An 18,282-nucleotide genomic window follows, 5' to 3' on the forward strand; every position below is an offset into this window, starting at 1 on the left:
TCATCAGATATAAGCTCTTTCAAATGGTGTCTTAAATGTACAGATACTTCACTGTACATTTTCTAATACTGGAACACTTATTTTTAAGTCATATTACAGCATGTAAACAACATTAGCCTAGTAAATGGATACTGAATATGTCATTCCAGAGACTAGTCAAACAGATGACTCCCGGTCTTCGTCCTGTGTCTTTGTTACACAACTGCCTGCATTTTGTGGTTTCTCAAGACAAATATGTGGACGCTTTTACCCAGTGTTCAATAATGTACATCAGAAGAGGCTTCTTGCACCAATCATTGCCACGCCACCGTAGATATTTTATGTTTGCAAACACATTTAAAACTATACTGAACGAATATCAAATTTAAAAGATTCAGAATAACCAAGAAAGCATTGCCTAGTATTCTGCATATCTACCTTCTTCCTAAAACATGAAGACAATGTGGGCCCCTGACAGGGTAAGTTTGAAATTTTGCCATTACTGATTTTATGGTATCTGCCAGAAAACCACGGAGCCTGTGGAAGTGGATAATATGAGGGGCAAACTACCCATTACAAAACAAAATATAAAAATAAAGTTCTAATTAGACATGTTAGAAAACTGACAAATGTACTGAACTACATTTTACTATGGAGGAAAAAGTATCTGAACAGTCATAGTAAAATATGTCAGCACGTCAATTCCTTTTCTCCAAGAAGGAATACACACAGATCCTTTCCCCAGGGGCTCCCAGATACAGAGATTTTAAGAGCATAAGGGACCATTATGATCATCTCATTTGATCACCTGCATACAAGCCAATCAAGTTTACCCAGTAATTTCTGACTCAAGCCCATAACTTCTGTTTGAGCTATATCATCTTTTAGAAAGATATCCAGCTTGATTTAAAGATGGCAAGTGATGGATAATCTACCACATAGGCAAGTTGTTTTAATGGTTAATTACCCTCACAATTAAAAATTGATGCCTTATTTCTACACTGAATTTGTCTAACTTCACCTTCTAGTCACTGGAACTTGTTCTTTTTTTTTTTTCTGTTAGATTAAAGAACTGTCTGTTATCAGAAATCTGTTTCCCAGGGAGGCTATAATCAAGTCACCTCAAACTTCTTTTGGATAAACTGAAAAGTTTTTTCTTTAGTCTCTCACAGTAAAGTAAGTTTTCCAGACCTGTAATCATTCTTGTTGCTCTTTTCTGAAGCTTTCCAATTTTTTAACACCCTTTCTGAAGGGTTAACAGAGAACACAGCATTCCAGTAATGGTCTTGCTGATGCCACAGAGATATCATCATGTCCCTGTTCCTAACTGATATTTTGTATATATTGATCACATTCACCCTCTTAGTTACTGCATTACAGTGACAGCTCATGTTCTATTTGACAGGTTTCAGAGTAGCAGCTGTGTTAGTCTGTATCCGCAAAAAGAAAAGGAGGACTTGTGGCACCTTAGAGACTAACCAATTTATTTGAGCATAAGCTTTCGTGAGCTACAGCTCACTTCATCGGATGCATTCAGTGGAAAAAACTCTTCTATTTGTTATTCATGATCTCTAAGTCCTTTTCAGTATTACTGCTATCCAGGATACAGCTCCACATCTTATAAGTGTGACCTATAGTCTTTGTTCCTAAATGTGCGAGCATGCATTTGGCGGTGTTAAAATGCACAGTACTCAAACGAGCCCACTTTACCCAGGGAACAAGATCAGTCTATATAACTGACCTATCCCCATCATTAATTTACCATTCCACCAATTTTTATGTCATCTGCAAACTTTACCAGCAATTAATTTGTATTTTCTTCCAAGTTATTGATAAAGATAGTGAACAACACTGGGTCAAGAAGAGATCCCTACAGGACCCCAGTAGACACATCCCCATTGGATGACTATTTCCCATTTTTATATATATATATATATATATATATATATACACACACACATACACACATATATATACACACATATATATACACACACACACACACACACATATATATATTAAAAAAATTGTATATCTATCACTGAAATTTATAATCCATTTAATATGAGCAGCACTGATTTTGTATAGTACTAATTCCTCTCATTTTTTTTAATCAGACTGTCTTGCAGGTCTAAGGCTTTGTCTATACTGGCAATTGAGTGACAAAACTTTTGTCTTTCACATGTGCTTAAACCGCGCCCGCTCCGAAAGACAAAAGTTTTGCCATAGCAAGTGGGAGTATAAACAGTGTGCTGTCAGCAGGAGCGCTCTCCTGTCGACAACGCGAACTCCGCTCGTAGGGGGTGGAAGTATTTTGTCGGTTAAAGTGCAGAAAAAAAAAGCATTTATACTGCCCAACTTTTAGCAACACAACAAAGCCTTATCAATAAAATACCTTACAGAAGTCGAACTATATGATTTCAGGACAGTTATCTTTAGCAACCAAACCCATAATCTCATCAAAAGTGATAAAGATTGTTTGAGCAAATCAATTTTTCATAAAACCATGCTAATTGGTATTAATTATGCCATCTTAAAATTCTTTACTGATTGTGTCCCATATCACCCTTTCCATGATTTTGCCCAATATTGATATCAGGCTACCAGGCCTATAACTACCTGGGTCATCCCATTTACCATTTTAAAATACTGGCAACAAGCTCAGCTTTTCCCCAGCCCTCTAGAACTTCAAGTCAGAATTACGTTAAAAGTCAACATTAATGGTTCAGAGAGCTCCTAAGCCAATTACTGTAATACTCTTGGGTGCAAGTTATCCAGTCCTGTAGCCTTAAAAATGTTTAATAGTAGCTATTTAACGTCATCTCTAGTTATGTATTGGGTAGAAAGATATGAATATATCATCCTGCTTTTTTCTGAATATATAACAGAAATGTATTGAATACTTCTTCAGTTTCTACATCTTGATTGATAATTTTGCCATCCTTGTGTAGTATCAACCTATACTATTGGTAGGATTTTGTTTGTTCCTGATATATTTAAAGAATTCCTTCTTATTGTCCATAACCCAGCTTGGCAGAATTCATATATTTTATATAATTTCCACAGGTATGGTTATTTTTAAGATTTTTATTTTATTTTATATATTTAAATTGTCACAGTTCTGAAAAATAATAAAATGCTTAAACCTCAATTTATCTATTTAAATTTTCACAGTTGTGGGAAGTTATTGGGGGATCAAACAACTAGTTAATTATAGTAGACACAGCGGCAGAAAGTTAAAGCTTTATAAAAAAAATATTAATTGTCTTCATACACCAAAACATAAAAAGTAAATAGCCTTCCATCAAACTCTAAAAATGTTCTCAATCAATATTTTTCTTACCTTGCCTATCTGTAAATTCCTATTATGGATAGAAATATTTTTCATCTGTTTGTATGTGTATGGTGAAATTGATGTTTTTGAACATTTACCAATACAAATCTAATCCTTCTAAGCCTATCCATAACCCTACTGTGCATAGATCTTTCACTGATGCCTTTAGGTTCCCTTATCTATTGTCTGCATATCTTAACAGATTTATACTCACTGCTATCACTCCTCCATTTTTCTGAGAGAGCGCACGCGAGATCGAGCGCTTTTCACCTCCCTTCTTAAAACAAAAACAAAAAAAAAAGGATTATTTAATGATTGTGGAATTGTGGCTTTTGGGAGGGGGCATCTAATAAAGTATTCTTTAACAATTCCCAATAATCATCCATATTTTTATGTTTAAATATTTCCTTCTACTCAATTGTACTTATGATTGTTTGCAGCTTTGAGAAATTGTCCTTTTAAAAGTACTATACATATATGTTACTGGACAGGACTATATTTCAGTTTGCACACAAGAATCACTTGCACATATGCAATTATCAATTTTTAGTTCGGTGATCAATTCATCTTTACCAATCAGAATGAGGTCCAATATACAACTACCTCAATTTTGTTGGAATACTGTGTGTTACAAAGTTATGTATAGTTTTTTAGAAACTCTAAAATTTTTTTACTAGCAACATCATGAGAATTCCAGCATATAACCCCCCAGACTGAAATCTGAAAATGACCATTTTTCTTGCTACTTATAGATAAGTGATAAGGAGCTGCTGCTAATCTTATTCCCTCATCTGATTTGGTGGACTATCACAGAACCTCACCAGCACTCCATTTTATGATTTATGTGTAGGCTTGGGTCCCTTCTCAAGGAAAAAAGCAGCTGGCACTGTCAATCAGGGTGAGGCCTGGAGAAGGGCCCACCTACCAGATTCTTGCAAAGAGCTTGCCTCAAGTCACTGTCACTAACAACATTTATGCAAAAAGCATGTAAAGCAATCAACTATGTACATAGGGGCATTTTGCCACTGGCCTGAGGCCATAATTCATTTCCAGAATACCTGTGCTTTTAACAGGTTTCAGAGTAGCAGCCGTGTTAGTCTGTATTCGCAAAAAGAAAAGGAGTACTTGTGGCACCTTACAGACTAACACATTTATTTGAGCACAAACTTTCGTGAGCTACAGCTACTTCATCGGATGCTGTAGCTCATGAAAGCTTATGCTCAAATAAATTTGTTAGTCTCTAAGGTGCCACAAGTACTCCTTTTCTTTGTGCTTTTTAAATAAGTTTACAAACTATTGGAAGGTCTCTTAAAATATATGTCATTTTGTCCCAAAACACAGAGCCCACTGGACATCTTCACACAAAGAGGGGCAGGGAGGCAGGAGGGTTAGCTCAGATGACCTGGACTTGGCTGGAAAGAAGAAACTGACAGTAGCACAGTTTCTCGCTCCTGAAGTGTGGTTTGTGCTGATCCTTCATTCATAGGAATCAACCAGCAGTGAAGAGAAGGTAAGAATGCTACAGAAAAGTTTATTCTTACTTTTCCTCTACTTTCTCTGAAATAATATAGTATGTCTGCCTGTTGTGTACGCATGGGTAGGTTTTGTCCCTCAAGGGACTTGGAAACAGTTCAATCCAATTTATAGCAGGCAACTCAAACATCCCCTCAACTGCTCATCAGAAGTACTTAAATCAAACAACAGTAAAAATCCCAATACTACAACAACTGGTTAATAATCTACATGTTAAGGCTTTGGTTAGTGCTTTCAACTAAATTCCATACACTACTTTTCTGTACTGTGGTTTTAAATCATGATTCCATGGTGGATCAGAACTGTCAGATAACTTTAAAAATTCTTTCCTCTGAGCAGTACAAGAACTAACTGTCTCTCTCAAATACCTCTTGGGATTATGCACATAAAAGACAAAACTACAGGAGTTTAAGAATAAGAATTACTTTTAATTGCACTTCACTAGGGACTATAGGATCCTGATACCAAATGCTGCCTCCATCAAATCTGATAAGATGTGTATATAATATTGTTGAATATATGGACTGTTGCCCAAACAGTTGTTTAGCATGCTATTTTGTTTTGCATTTTCTCCATCAGTGCATAGACCTCTGTCTGCAGAAGATGCTGCTATCCATTTTGTGATTTCAAGACTCATTGGATATGTTTGTCTTGCTGCTTGTATCTTGTTGTCTTGACCTGGCCACTGTGTCATTAATCACCTTCTTCCCACTTCTTCTTTCCTAAATTATTCTGTTCTTATACTGTATATTTTGATTGTCCCTCAAACACTCATGTTGTGCCTTAATTTCTCCTTAGTATACAACGGGATTGAATAGAAGCAAGTGCTAGTCCCCGAGTCTAATGGAATGTAAGTATATTCTTGGAATGGAAACATTTCAGAGTTCTTCTCATTGTGCATCATACAATATTGATCTCCAACTCTAATACCCTCTTGAAGAAAGCTATGGGAACTAGAAATTCCATCTTGACAGATAAAGTATGAGACAGTGAGCATGAAAGCTTGTTCCTGCAGAATCTGATTACCTAATTCAGGACTTTAGATTGTACTTGGATGCAACTAATACTCATTCTTGCTGATAGATGCTCCTATGGAAGATACTAAAGATTGGAGAGTTCCACTGATTCATTTTTCATTCTCTTTACATATCATGCATGCCTAGATTCATTCTTCACACTAATATAATAGTGGGGGCTGGGGGGGGGGGGGGGCAATCACTTGTTCAGGATATCCTTAACTTTCCAATATGTCCTTTGGCACAGCCAGGCTATTGTGCTCATAAAGACTGGGTCTGAATAGCAAATCAGTCACAGTTGTAGCAGATTTGCTGATAAACATGTTTATCCCTCCAACTGACAGCTGAAGTATTTGGGAGAAAATCTCTTTGACCAATGAGGGTTGAGTATAGCTCTCATCTGTCAATGGCTCTTGAAAGTAATTGACTCAGTGGAAATGCATGACATTTGTTGTGACCAGGTCTAAGCCCTATGTTACTTGTTCTAGATATGTATTTTTCTATTTTGGGCTGATACAGATAGTTCTCTCTTGGGTGCCAGTAGCACTGATGTTATCCAGGCTCATTCCCTTGACTTGGGGAATTGTCTCCTTAGCCCATGTTCTCTATGGTTTAGCCTTTATTTTTACGTACATTTTGTATAAAATCTGGATCACTTTCCAGAAAGGAAGGATGATGGTTCAGACACTACCTTAGGACGTGGAGGCGTGGGGTCAAATCCCTGCTCTGCTAACTATTTTCTGTGTGACCTGGAGCATATCACTTAACCTCTCAAGGAACTGAGGTACAATTTGTAAAATAGGAACAATGGGGTTTTGTGCGGATAAATACTGTAAATACGGAACCTAGCATCTACAAAACCAGTACCTAGTGGAGGGAGGGGGAGGGGAACGACAACAGATGGGCAGAATGAGAATTAAATTTTAAATCCTTATAGTATCAAAAGACCAAAATTTCCTTTTTTATATAAACTGCACTTCTTACTTATGATTGAAGCATTAACAATACCTAAGGTTTCTTCTCTTAGAGACAGATCCATAGCATTCACAGCAGCTATGCTAGATCATAACTCTTAGATCAATAAAAATCGCTATCTGCACAAGTGACAGGCTGACAGGAAATCGTCCTGTTCCCTAAATAAATGGAATTTTACCATACAGAGTTCAGACGCACACTATATCTGTACAGAAACCAGGTACATTATAATTAAGAGCTTCATACTGAATTACATCAGTAACATCTGACCTTTCCCATTGGATCTCATTCCTCACTTATTTCAATTCTGAGCAATACCAGCTAACCTCCTCTACAAGCAAAGAGTTACTCTGCCAAGCTGTGAGAGACAAGCTTGTGGGATCTGCTGTGTCAGAGATGGCAGCCCACATATCCATGTTTATGATCCCTCCAAGATCCAGAACCAACATTTCAAGTAGGTTTTACAAACAGAGTTACAATACCCTTGCAACTAAGTCATAAATTAATATGCTGACTCTTTGGCTACACAAGGACATCACCCTGCTACCAGGCAAATAAAACCCCAAGCAGTGGCAGGCATTTTTACAGCTTACCTACTTACTGGTGTTCACACTGACCTCATCTGCAAGAGGTCACCTTTCACATGATGTGTGTGTACAGAGGTGAGAAAGGGGAATGAAAAACTCGGAGGGCAAAGGAAATGAGGATTAAATGAACGTTCCTGATCTGACAACACTCCGCTACAGACACAGTTATCTTAATAACGGCCTCTTTAACAGATCTCGATATCATTAATGGATAACAATACATAAGTTTAAAATCTGACTGGTCTCCAAATACACTTGCTTCATTAGCCCACAGTCGGTGAAAGAAAAAGTGACTTCATTTTTAAATGTTACCAGTTTAATCCAAGTGTGGTTCTGCGCAGTTGTGCAGCTCTATTACAGCAGCTGTGTGTACCGTTAAAAAAACATCAGTCAATGCTGCATCAGCACCGACCAGCAGCAAAAGCATAACAAAGGAATATAAAATTACACACTGAACGGCCAAAAAGGAAAGCGCTTGAAAAAAATCACTATTTAAGTAGACAGTAAAATTTCAGATACTGTATTATACAAGAAAAAGATGCATTAATTTTAATATTTCCTCTCTTTGCCCCTTGATTTTGTTGACTTTAATGGGATTCCTGATTTTAAAAAATTAAACAGAATTTACCCTCTCTATTCCTTCTACCCACCCATCTACTGTTTGTTACCCTCACTTCTTTTGAATGTTGTCTTAAAATAGGTTGCTGGTTCTTTGGGTTATTATGCAGTGTGTAATCCTATGCATTTGTACAGCAATTAACAGTGAGGCTCAGATACTCCTTGGGAGCCCTGGCACAACCGCAATAGGATCACAACCCAACATGTAATATAGAAATACACCCATCTTCTGTGGGAGTTTATTTAGTGATTATGGTTATATATTGTAAAAACAGAATATGAAATATTCATAACTAGCAATTCACTTTCATTGAATATTCCGTGAAAATGACCTTAAGTCCACACTTGCAAAATTAACAACCAACCACTAGCCTGGAGCCTAAGCTTGCTAGCTATAGGGGACATACTTGCACTGTGCCATGCTGCCAAAGGCCACACTCCCCCATAACTGAAAGAAAACAGTTGTCTACTATAAGAATAATAGACCTGAACTCCTCTCCAAAAGCCTCGACCGGGGTGTGGTGGAGAAACAGGATTGGCTGTGTGATTGGCAACTTAACAAATCCTGCCTCTGGAGCAGGTTCTAAAGTCAGGGAATGTCTACACTTGCCTCCGGAGCAATCGATCCAGCAGGGGTTGATTTATCACGTTTAGTGAAGATGCGATAAATTGACCGCCGAGCACTCTCCTGTCGACTCCGGTACTCCACCGGAGCAAGAAACATAGGCGGAGGCGACGGGGGAGTGTCAGCAATCAACCTACCGCAGTGAAAACACCGTGGTAAGTAGATCTAAGTATGTCGACTTCAGCTACATTAGTCACATAACTGAAGTTGCGTAACTTAGATCGACACCTCCCCCTCGCGTAGACCAGGCCTCAGAGTAGACCCTGCACGGTGCTTCTACTTCTACATAGCAGGGGGGCTCCAGCTCAATATAGCAGCTTGTAACAATCGTGGTAATTCAGCACAGGGAGAGGGGACAATCTCAGGTAACCGGGTCCCCAAACAAGGAGGAGCTTTGTAACGCCAATATCTGGAAATCTTACTGCACACGACATTTCAATAGAAGGTTGATTGACAACATAGTTAATACATTTTAGAAGTGTAAATTAACATCTCTTGTATTTGTTATAGCTCCTTTGCATTCCTGGCTTCACGCCACTCTTTTCCGGTATGAAATCATGGTGCAAGTTGTCTCCAATGTGTTTCCCCGTTTCCTTTGTTGTCTCTACATTATTTTATCTTCTCCCCTATATTTTCTTCCACTTTTCTTTCCCAAACTCACTCAGATACTGTACTTCTCTTTTCTAGCTTTTCCCACCTAGGAGTCAGGAGAACAAAACATACTAGCAAACGCTGAATACAAAATGGTGAAAGGTTATTTGTCCAGGAGCAACACCCTAGTAAGAAACTCACTTCCATTCTCAGCCTGTTGGGAAAGCATTGAGATTCCACCCAGCTGCTCTACCTCAACCTTGCCTGAGGGATTCTAGCCTGCATAACAGACTTTGGCAACTAGGTATCTGATAAACTTGAAACCCCCATTACTCTAGGGGAGAAGATTCATGTTGTTCCTCCTACCTCACAAAGGCTCATATTCTACTGCTCTGTTCCTTCTCTAGCCTGTTCCTGACCAAGTTGCTCCAGAGACTCTCCTCACTCTCTCCTGATACTTATAGCTATTCCCAAGCAGTGACAGACTGAATCTGAGGCAATAGCTTCAATGCTGCTGTCAGGAGTCTGAGTAGCAACAGTGAATATTGACGAGGATTGGTCATTTTTCACCTTGCTGCACTGGAACTCTTTACCTGCAGCAATTGGATTTTTCAAGCCCTACCTTAAATTACCACCCAAGAAACTGAAATAACAGGGGACATCTTTTATTAAAAGATGGAGCAGAACTGGGGATACTTGAAGAGGAGGTGTGTATGTGGGGGGGTGCCTTTTAAAAGACTACCTACTTCAAAGTAACAATAGAATCTGTGCAAAATGCAACTTGTTTGAATAGGTCCTAGCCAATTCCCAGCCTAACAGATTTAAGATTTAATCAATGTCAGCGCAATACATGTCTGTGCATGAACATCAGAGGAAAATAAAGTTTCAATACCAAATCAGTAACTTGGTAATCCATATTCAACCACAAAGGTGATGTTCAACTAAAGGATATCCATGACCTTCCAAAAAAAAAAAAACCGCAAGCAGTTAAGCTTTCATTCTGTATCCACAAAGGTTTGTGCACTCGGAGCCAACTGCCAAGAGAGCTAAGTACAGTGAGCCAGCAATTCTGCCAGTAATATCCAAGCACTTTTAACAGTTTCTGCTAGCTTTATTTCTTGTAACTTTCTAGGGAGAGGATAATCTGGTTGTTTCACTGGATGTGAAAGTAGCAAGTAGATTATTCCATTTGGAGACATGATTGTTTCTATTACTAAAAATCTTCAGGGTATTTACTACTCCAATATCTACATTTCGAGAAAAATCAGGTTTATTCAAACTCCACACAAAGCAAGATATTTCAGTTCACTCTACATTATTTGTAAGGCCTTCTATAACACCTGCCCACTTCATTATTCTCAAGCACATTAAAACTCAGTACGGAGGTAGTATGCTATGCTGACTTCCCAATCCTACTGTGCATCTGAAACATCCAGTTATAAACTGGGTGCTCTTTATTTACAAGGAATGGGGCAATAAGTTGATGAACAAGCTGTATTAAGCCAGCCTGTTAATAGATGAATAAGTATATGTTTAGTAGGGCCTAGGTTTTTATCTGATAGACATTCGTTTCCTGTATTAACAAGGCAGTTTAATATTAAAAATGCCACTACCAAATATTACAAAGATGCGATAATCATTAATGATTCTGTTACAACATAAAAATGCCCGTCATTTTAGAAGCCTAGCAAAACATATTTCCTGATCAAGCTCCCTGAAGTTAACAAGGGATGAATGCAGCATGGCACCTTTGCACTTCAGCAAGGACCACTGTTGACAGGATATTCTCTTAGCTCCACAAAGCTATCGTGTATTAACATGATCAGCACACATACTGTGTACTACATACAATATAAAATATAAACATGTATATTTACATATTAATGTATACATACGTTGTTTTGTTTGGGGATACTTTCTGGGGTAGGGTGCAGGTGGGGAGGCTGAAAGTGGTAAAGAAACCAAAAATTCACCAAAGTAGCTTACAAAAAGCATGTCCCCTTTCCTTTCAATACACAATTGAGAGAGAGAAGAAAATAGACAACAAAATTTCTTAACCCTCCAGCACATGAATTTGCTGGGTTTGATTCTTTTTTAATAGTTAAAAGACCAAGGCAAATATCATACAATAAGACTTCTAGATTTAAGCTACTGTCTTCCCTAAGGCATCTCTCACCTAAATGGATCAGCAAATAAAACTCTCAAAGTTTCTCTGATCCCCTACCCCTAAATGGCCAACTCAAACCATTAGCAGCAAAATCATAGCAAGAGCTCAGCACTCAATTGCTCAGCTGTCTGTAAAAGTTTTAGAGTGTTCCATTTAAATCCTGCTCTCCTGTAGTACAAAGAGCATGTTGGCACATCTTTTCTCAATCAGTGTCTCTAAGGAAGGGCTTCGTATTTCATGACGCTGTTAGCATTCTCTCCCCTCTTCAAAAGCTGCAAAATGTGCAATTTTCTTCACAGAACTTCTATTTCTTGGTTGATATTTTTCTACTTTTCAAAGCAGCAACTTGAGCCATTTCCCTTCACCCTTCCACACATCGACACAATTTGGTCTTATTCACAGCCGGCTGAAATTAAGCTTCACCTATATAAATCCCCACAAAACTGCACTTTATGAAAGTAAAAGGAGAGACTAGAAATTAAATCTACACCCCTGCCCACCTGGTCTGCATCTTAGCCATAGCCCCTTCATGCTACTTGTAAATTGTGTTAGGTGTGCCCACGTAAACATGGATTGCATGGCCCTTCTGCTCCCATATCTCCATCAATACACTTCCTGTGCGCCTATAAAGAGACTGATTCTGGGCTATGCAGCTGGTCCAGAGGCTCTCCCTTACACCAGTGGTTTGCCCTCTAGCCACCCCAATGCAGGGTGTAAGTGGCATGCAACTGGCCCCCCACCCAGAATGAATTTTGTTCAGTGTGAATACCAAAGCATTATTTATATGGATAATTAAAAGCGTTCAGAAATTTAGACATCTGTGTCAAATAAGTGACCTTTCCACTGTTTAGTAATTCATATCTTCAACTCTTACCAACTTGTGTTGTAGCTTTTAGCCATGGAGCTAGTGGCTGGTCTGCACCAGAATCAGCCATGTATGTTTTGCGTTGGGAGCAGGAGGGTGCGGCATTGTTTTTTTAATTTAGGGTGACGGTGCAAGGTCATAACTAATTTCTGCAGCGTTCTTCACAGGAAGAAGAAATTTTGTTTCTCTGGATCAGATATTGATTTTAAGGCACATGTATAAAAGGTGCCGGAATAGTACCTGAAATCCTTTCTATACTTTGCCTCTTTCTTCTTTCTAAAAATATACTTTATTTCAGGACTTGGACATTAATATTAGCTCACTTTCCCCCACGTTTCTTGAAAACTAGTTCCACAACATTAGAACTTATCCAAACCAGACACATTATGTTTCTGAAAGACCAGGCACAAGAAGAAGCTCATCTCACCACACCATTCCTGTCCACTACAATTTAGATATTCTTCAGATAGCATTTGTACCCGGGGGGGAAAATAGCCCTTACATTAAAAACCAGCCCTCATTAAGTGGTTCCCCTCGAGCAGTCCATTACAGGCTCTCACTCACTGACCCTGCATTGCCTCTCAGTGCGTCTGCTCTTAATGGGCAGCACAAATGTGGTAAATGAACTTTCTTCTTTAGACTAAGGGTAAATGCACCAACAGATATAATTATATGGAAAGAAACACACCCCTGTCCCCAGCTCACTATGAAATATGTCCCCAATCATATTATTAAAAGAGGACCATTGTTCATAAAGCATTATACAAAAAAAGACATAATGAGCACAAGGTGTATCTAATTGTCCCCTAGGAGTGACTAGGGGAATAGTCTACATCCAGAAATCAGATTCCATCTTCCCACTCATGGCTCTTAATGTTTCTAATGTATACTTTAATTATACAGCTGATGGTGATATATATGTTCCTAAGAGTTCACCTAGATAGATGAGTAGAAAATATTTGCTTTAATAGCTATAAAAAGGACCTACAAAAAAGGTAGATCAAACAAAAACAGCACCCCATCTTTCTTACCCTATTTTAAATGAGTACAAGTCAGTTTACAATTTGCCCCCTGCATTTCACAGAATTCTTCCTCTTTATTCCATCCCCATTTTCAACCCAACTTCATGCAGCTGCACTTATGCAAATGAAGCAAGACACTACTCAAAAAATGCAGAAGTCCAGCTGCACTGAAAAATGCTTACATTCTTAATGCTTTACTGTCAAAATTATCCCACCCATATTTTGAGCTGTGTAAAACCTGCAATGGAGACCTTTACACTGCATATCACTAAGCCATTTAATTTTGTAAGGTGTAATCCTGATGACTCAAATGCAGCCCAGACTGTTTAAGTATACTGATCTTTGCAATCATAGCAATAACCCACATTTGACTGCACCACAATTAAATTCTGTTTATGCCTATATTTTCACCAATTACCAGCCTTCTTGCTCAGCTATTACAGTATTATAGGTGTGATATTCAAATAGTTGTTATCCTACATAAGGATACAGATTGCAAGCAGAAAGGGATAACTGGACGTTGACCATATTAGATAACATTTCCATTGATATTAATGATAAAGTCCAGATTCCTTATCATGCAAACTGTAGCTCAAACAATTTACAAGTTTAATCTTTAAAAACTGCAGGTGACCACCTCCTGTAACTATTCCCCTTACATTGAATAAAATGTTATATATGCTGCATATACGATTTTCCCATAATAGAAACAACAGACTTTTCCCTTTGATCATAATTTAAAAAATGCAGTTTAGATCAATATAGAAAAACATGTCTGAAGCTGCATTACTCATTCAAAAGAGGTTGTTATATCTGGTGTGACGGTAGCAAATACCATAGTTAAGGTTGCAAAATACTTTCCATTATTACCTGTTTTCACATGCTCATAACATTCCAAAACATTTGCCTATGGGCCTGAAATTTTCCATGCTTGATCTCTATCCGGTGGAGAGCTTTTTGTAAAGTTTGACTAAAATCTCTTCTGCCATTTGAATTATGGAAGAGGGAAAAAACCAAAAAACCCTCTTTCTTCCCCCCACTCTCCCTCAACCACCTTAAACAATGGTAGAAGTTTGAAAGTTGAGATTTGGCCTGGAGATAATCCTCACTAAATATTTTGGTCTTTGCATAGTTTCAAAAAATGTTTTATTTTGAGAAAGTTAGGAGGACTTAAAACTGCACACTAAGCATGTGCAATATTCTTTTTTCAGGTATCAAAGCCTTAAACAAGCACCCGCTAAAGTAGCCAAGACTAGGCATTGGGCAGCTGTGTGGGATTTAGTGACAATATGAAAAATAAGGTACCCTTCCTCCAAACCCACAGAGCAGCTCCATGAGGAGTACTTCAGCCAATGGTTATAGCTTTATTATACCCTAAAGAGTTGAAGAGCGTGGGAGGATCGGAGCATCACTAGATTCTCTGCTCCTAGCCGAGCTCCGTCATGAAGCGAGAAAGCTGTGCATGCAACCCCATCACCGTACAGAGTAGTGGGCTGGTTATTACCCTTCAGAGAGATCCATGGCACATGAAGAGCTACAGAAAAGCAGGGATTTTTCAAACATAAGGAGCAGAAGGTTAACTTTATTTGCACTCACTCTCCTCTTGTTGCTTCATTATTTTACCTCTCCAAAGTTGGAAGGCTGCTGGAAGAGAGCATCAAGGAAAGCCTGACAGGGTGCTACCAGCTGCTCTCCACTCCGTGGTTTCAACCACTGTTGGGAGGGTGCTTCTGCAATGCTGACAAGAGCGAGGCAATTTCCGCGCCCCTACTGCATTTCCTCTTCCTTGCCCTGCTGGCAGCTCCTGCTCTTCCACCCACTGGAGCTGGCTACCTTTTTTTGGCTGAATAGTTTATCCACTGCAAAATTAAACTTCTGGCCGATCAAAAATATTTGCAAATTTGGGTCAAATTTAATGAATAGTTTTGGCCAAAAAAGATTTCAAGACAGCCAAACCATTCCATGGTGACTTTTTCAACTATTCATTTCAAAAAGATGTTCTATTTCAAACCTTAGATTTATTTTTAAAACAAGAGTACACACACCTGGAAATAAAATGAAAGATGTGGAAAAAAAACATTTAGAGTCAAAAGCAATCATTTGTTGTACCCAAATTTTTGTTCTACCTGCAACCTGAAATTCTTTCAGTTTTCATTTCAGTGAGAAACACAAAACAAAACATCCAAAACAATTTGTTTTTCTGGATTTTTCAGTTAGGCCACCAAACTGAAAAACCAGTTAATTGCTCATTTCTCCCACCCACTGCCACCGATGGTCAGAGACCACGGCATGAGAGAAAATAAAGAAGTCCTTGGAACTCAGTGGCTAGTTTTTGTACTGCTAGTGTTTACAAGCTGAGCAGCATGACAACCAGATGCAGTGAGAATCACAGCCACTTCTCCACCTCTCCGGGATAGCTCCAGAGACTGGGAGCCATCATTTGAACTAAAGTTTATTTCCTCTCTTTCCATCTCCCCTGTACTTCCGACCTGTAGCCCAGGCAAACTGGGTTTTCAAAGCACCTTCTTTCCCACTTAGCTGTTCATCCAGGACAAGGATACAATGAGGGGAGGGTTAGCTTCTTTTAGCCATGTTATTTAACCAGACCCTCCTGCTGCTCCTGTGAACAGCAACTTCAGCCAGCTGGTAGATAAGTTCTCTGTTCCTTGCACCACTCCACCCCACACTTGCATTTGACTTCCCACTCTTTACCACAGTGTCTACTTCACTCTACTTTAATTCTGACTCTTCATACCACTATATTCTTCTTATATCAACCCAGTAATTAAACCCTCAATCCCCCTTAATCTAGTTACACTCGCTTATTTTGATGGTAGTTATTGTGATGGGGGCACCTAATCATTAAAAACATTACTAAAAAAATCAAACTCATTTTACATGGGTCAAAAAGGTCTCAAGGCAGTCACCTATTTTCTAGAAACCTAAGCCAAATTTAACTGGTGACATGGGTGAAAGAAAGTTGTTCGGTCACATTAGCCACGCTCAATATTTATGAGCGATCTGCTATTACATATTCTTGGCACTTTTAGTTCTTGTCTTTAAAAAGGATGTAACATTTAAAACATTCCACAAAGATGTAAAACAACGAACGTATGACAAACTGACACTGTGGCGGGGGCTTGGGTATTCAGAAATAGTTCAATTATAAATACCTTAAGAATATCATAGGAAGTCCCACTGCACAGTAAAACCCTAATCCTAATGTTCCAGTCCATTTCAAACTTGAAACAGTTTGAGTGTAGCAGTTCCGATGTTGTACAGATCTTTTAAAAATCAGAACCACTTAATTCTAGTGTATGCCTTCTGATCAGATTGCAAAGTAAACTTATTGGAGAGCCAGCATTTGAAACTGGGTACTGATTTCCAAAAACCATCTGTAGATTTTTAAACATCTAACATACTAAACTGTGGCATTGTGTAACTCAGAGTCTTGCCTGCATGTGTATGATCACACTGTTTTGTGATACACCCCTCACCCTTCATTGTGCAAAGACCTGATCATTTGATTAAATAAAGGGAGTTTTAACATGTTTAAGTGGGGAAAAAAATACTTCTAAAGCTTATATGACATTTGGACAGGAAACTACACTCCACACAATGGGAATGCAGTGGGTGAATTGGTCTGTCACGAAACTGAACAGACATCCGGTGTCAGGTTAGGGAGCAAAGAGTCAAACTTGTTGAAAATTGTATGGATGACATGTTATTTAGGGAGACACAAGAGCTATCTTGTCATTCGGACTCTTTCAAAACCTAGCTATTTAAACTGCCTTATGAACACATATTATGAGTAATATAATTCCACACCATTTTAAAAGGCTAAATATTTGCAATCGTACAACATGAACCTGAGAATAGACAACCGACTTCAAGCCTTATTCTTTGGGACTACTTTGGACACTAACAAAAACACCATCAGCAACGAATGCTGTCTTAAGAACGAAGTTCTACCCCTCCTATATGCAGATATGCATCATCATCACACATTTTGTTAAGTCAGCTATGGAACTTGCTCAACACATCAGCCTATTTAACAAGATTTGACCATGGTAACATGCACCCATAGTGAAACCGCAGATGCCTAGCTAACCACTAGTTACAGGGGTAAAAATTACATATACTCTCTAACAACCATTAACACATAACAAGCAATAAATGAAGGGGGAAGAAATGGTAAAAGGGTTATGTTGCTTTCAAATGGCAAGGTTCCTTCTCTTCCCCACATGCCTAAATGGAAGCTATGTTAGCTACAAATAGAGTGGCAATGACCTTTTCTCCTCCTCTGCATGATTAATTACTTAATGTCCTATTAATTGGAAAATGTAGTTAAATTTCAAATGCTTTCATTTTCTTTACATATCATCCTGTCTGGGAAGCACCGATTAAGCTGTTCATCAAAGGTGAGCACACAAGGTCATCTACGCTGTACCTCTTCAGTTATTCATTACCTGTCCTCAATAGTAATTAACAATGGAAATATTTCCATAAATCACCTTTCTGATTATCCCCAGATGAGCAGTCAGTTTTCTCCAAGCATCTTTTTCTCGCCTTTCAATATTATCTAATGATTCAGTCTAAATATATCAGATGTCATTTAAAATGTAAAATTTTGTTATGTTTCTTTTGAATATGACAGAGTTAGCAGAAGCTGGTTAAGTTCTTGTGTGTATTTAAAAGGAAGACTGAACAAAGAGATTTACTGACATTTGAAGGGGTATATTTGTAAAGTGCTTCCACGGGTTCTGGCTGTGTAATGCTCATTAGAATAATCAGGAGTCCACCCAGCTAAAATCATAACCAGCACTTAAAAGATCTACCTGTTATTTTTGCCTAAAGCAGGCTTGTGTGTTATCTAGTTTTAAGGGAAGTTCAAGGGCTGTAACCTCATTTTAAGGAAACTTCAAAGTTCTCAACACAACGAAGTAACGCAAGCCACAAATCCTTCCCTT

General features: G+C 38.4%; 1 protein-coding gene across 3 annotated transcripts in view; it reads right to left on the bottom strand.

Moving 5' to 3' along the window:
* The window catches only part of PTPRK (protein tyrosine phosphatase receptor type K), a 576,923-nt gene that overhangs the window by 426,684 nt on the left and 131,957 nt on the right, over positions 1-18,282 (bottom strand). The window lies entirely within an intron of this gene.

Source organism: Natator depressus, chromosome 3, assembly GCF_965152275.1.
Source record: "Natator depressus isolate rNatDep1 chromosome 3, rNatDep2.hap1, whole genome shotgun sequence".
Classification (NCBI taxonomy): Eukaryota; Metazoa; Chordata; order Testudines; family Cheloniidae; genus Natator; species Natator depressus.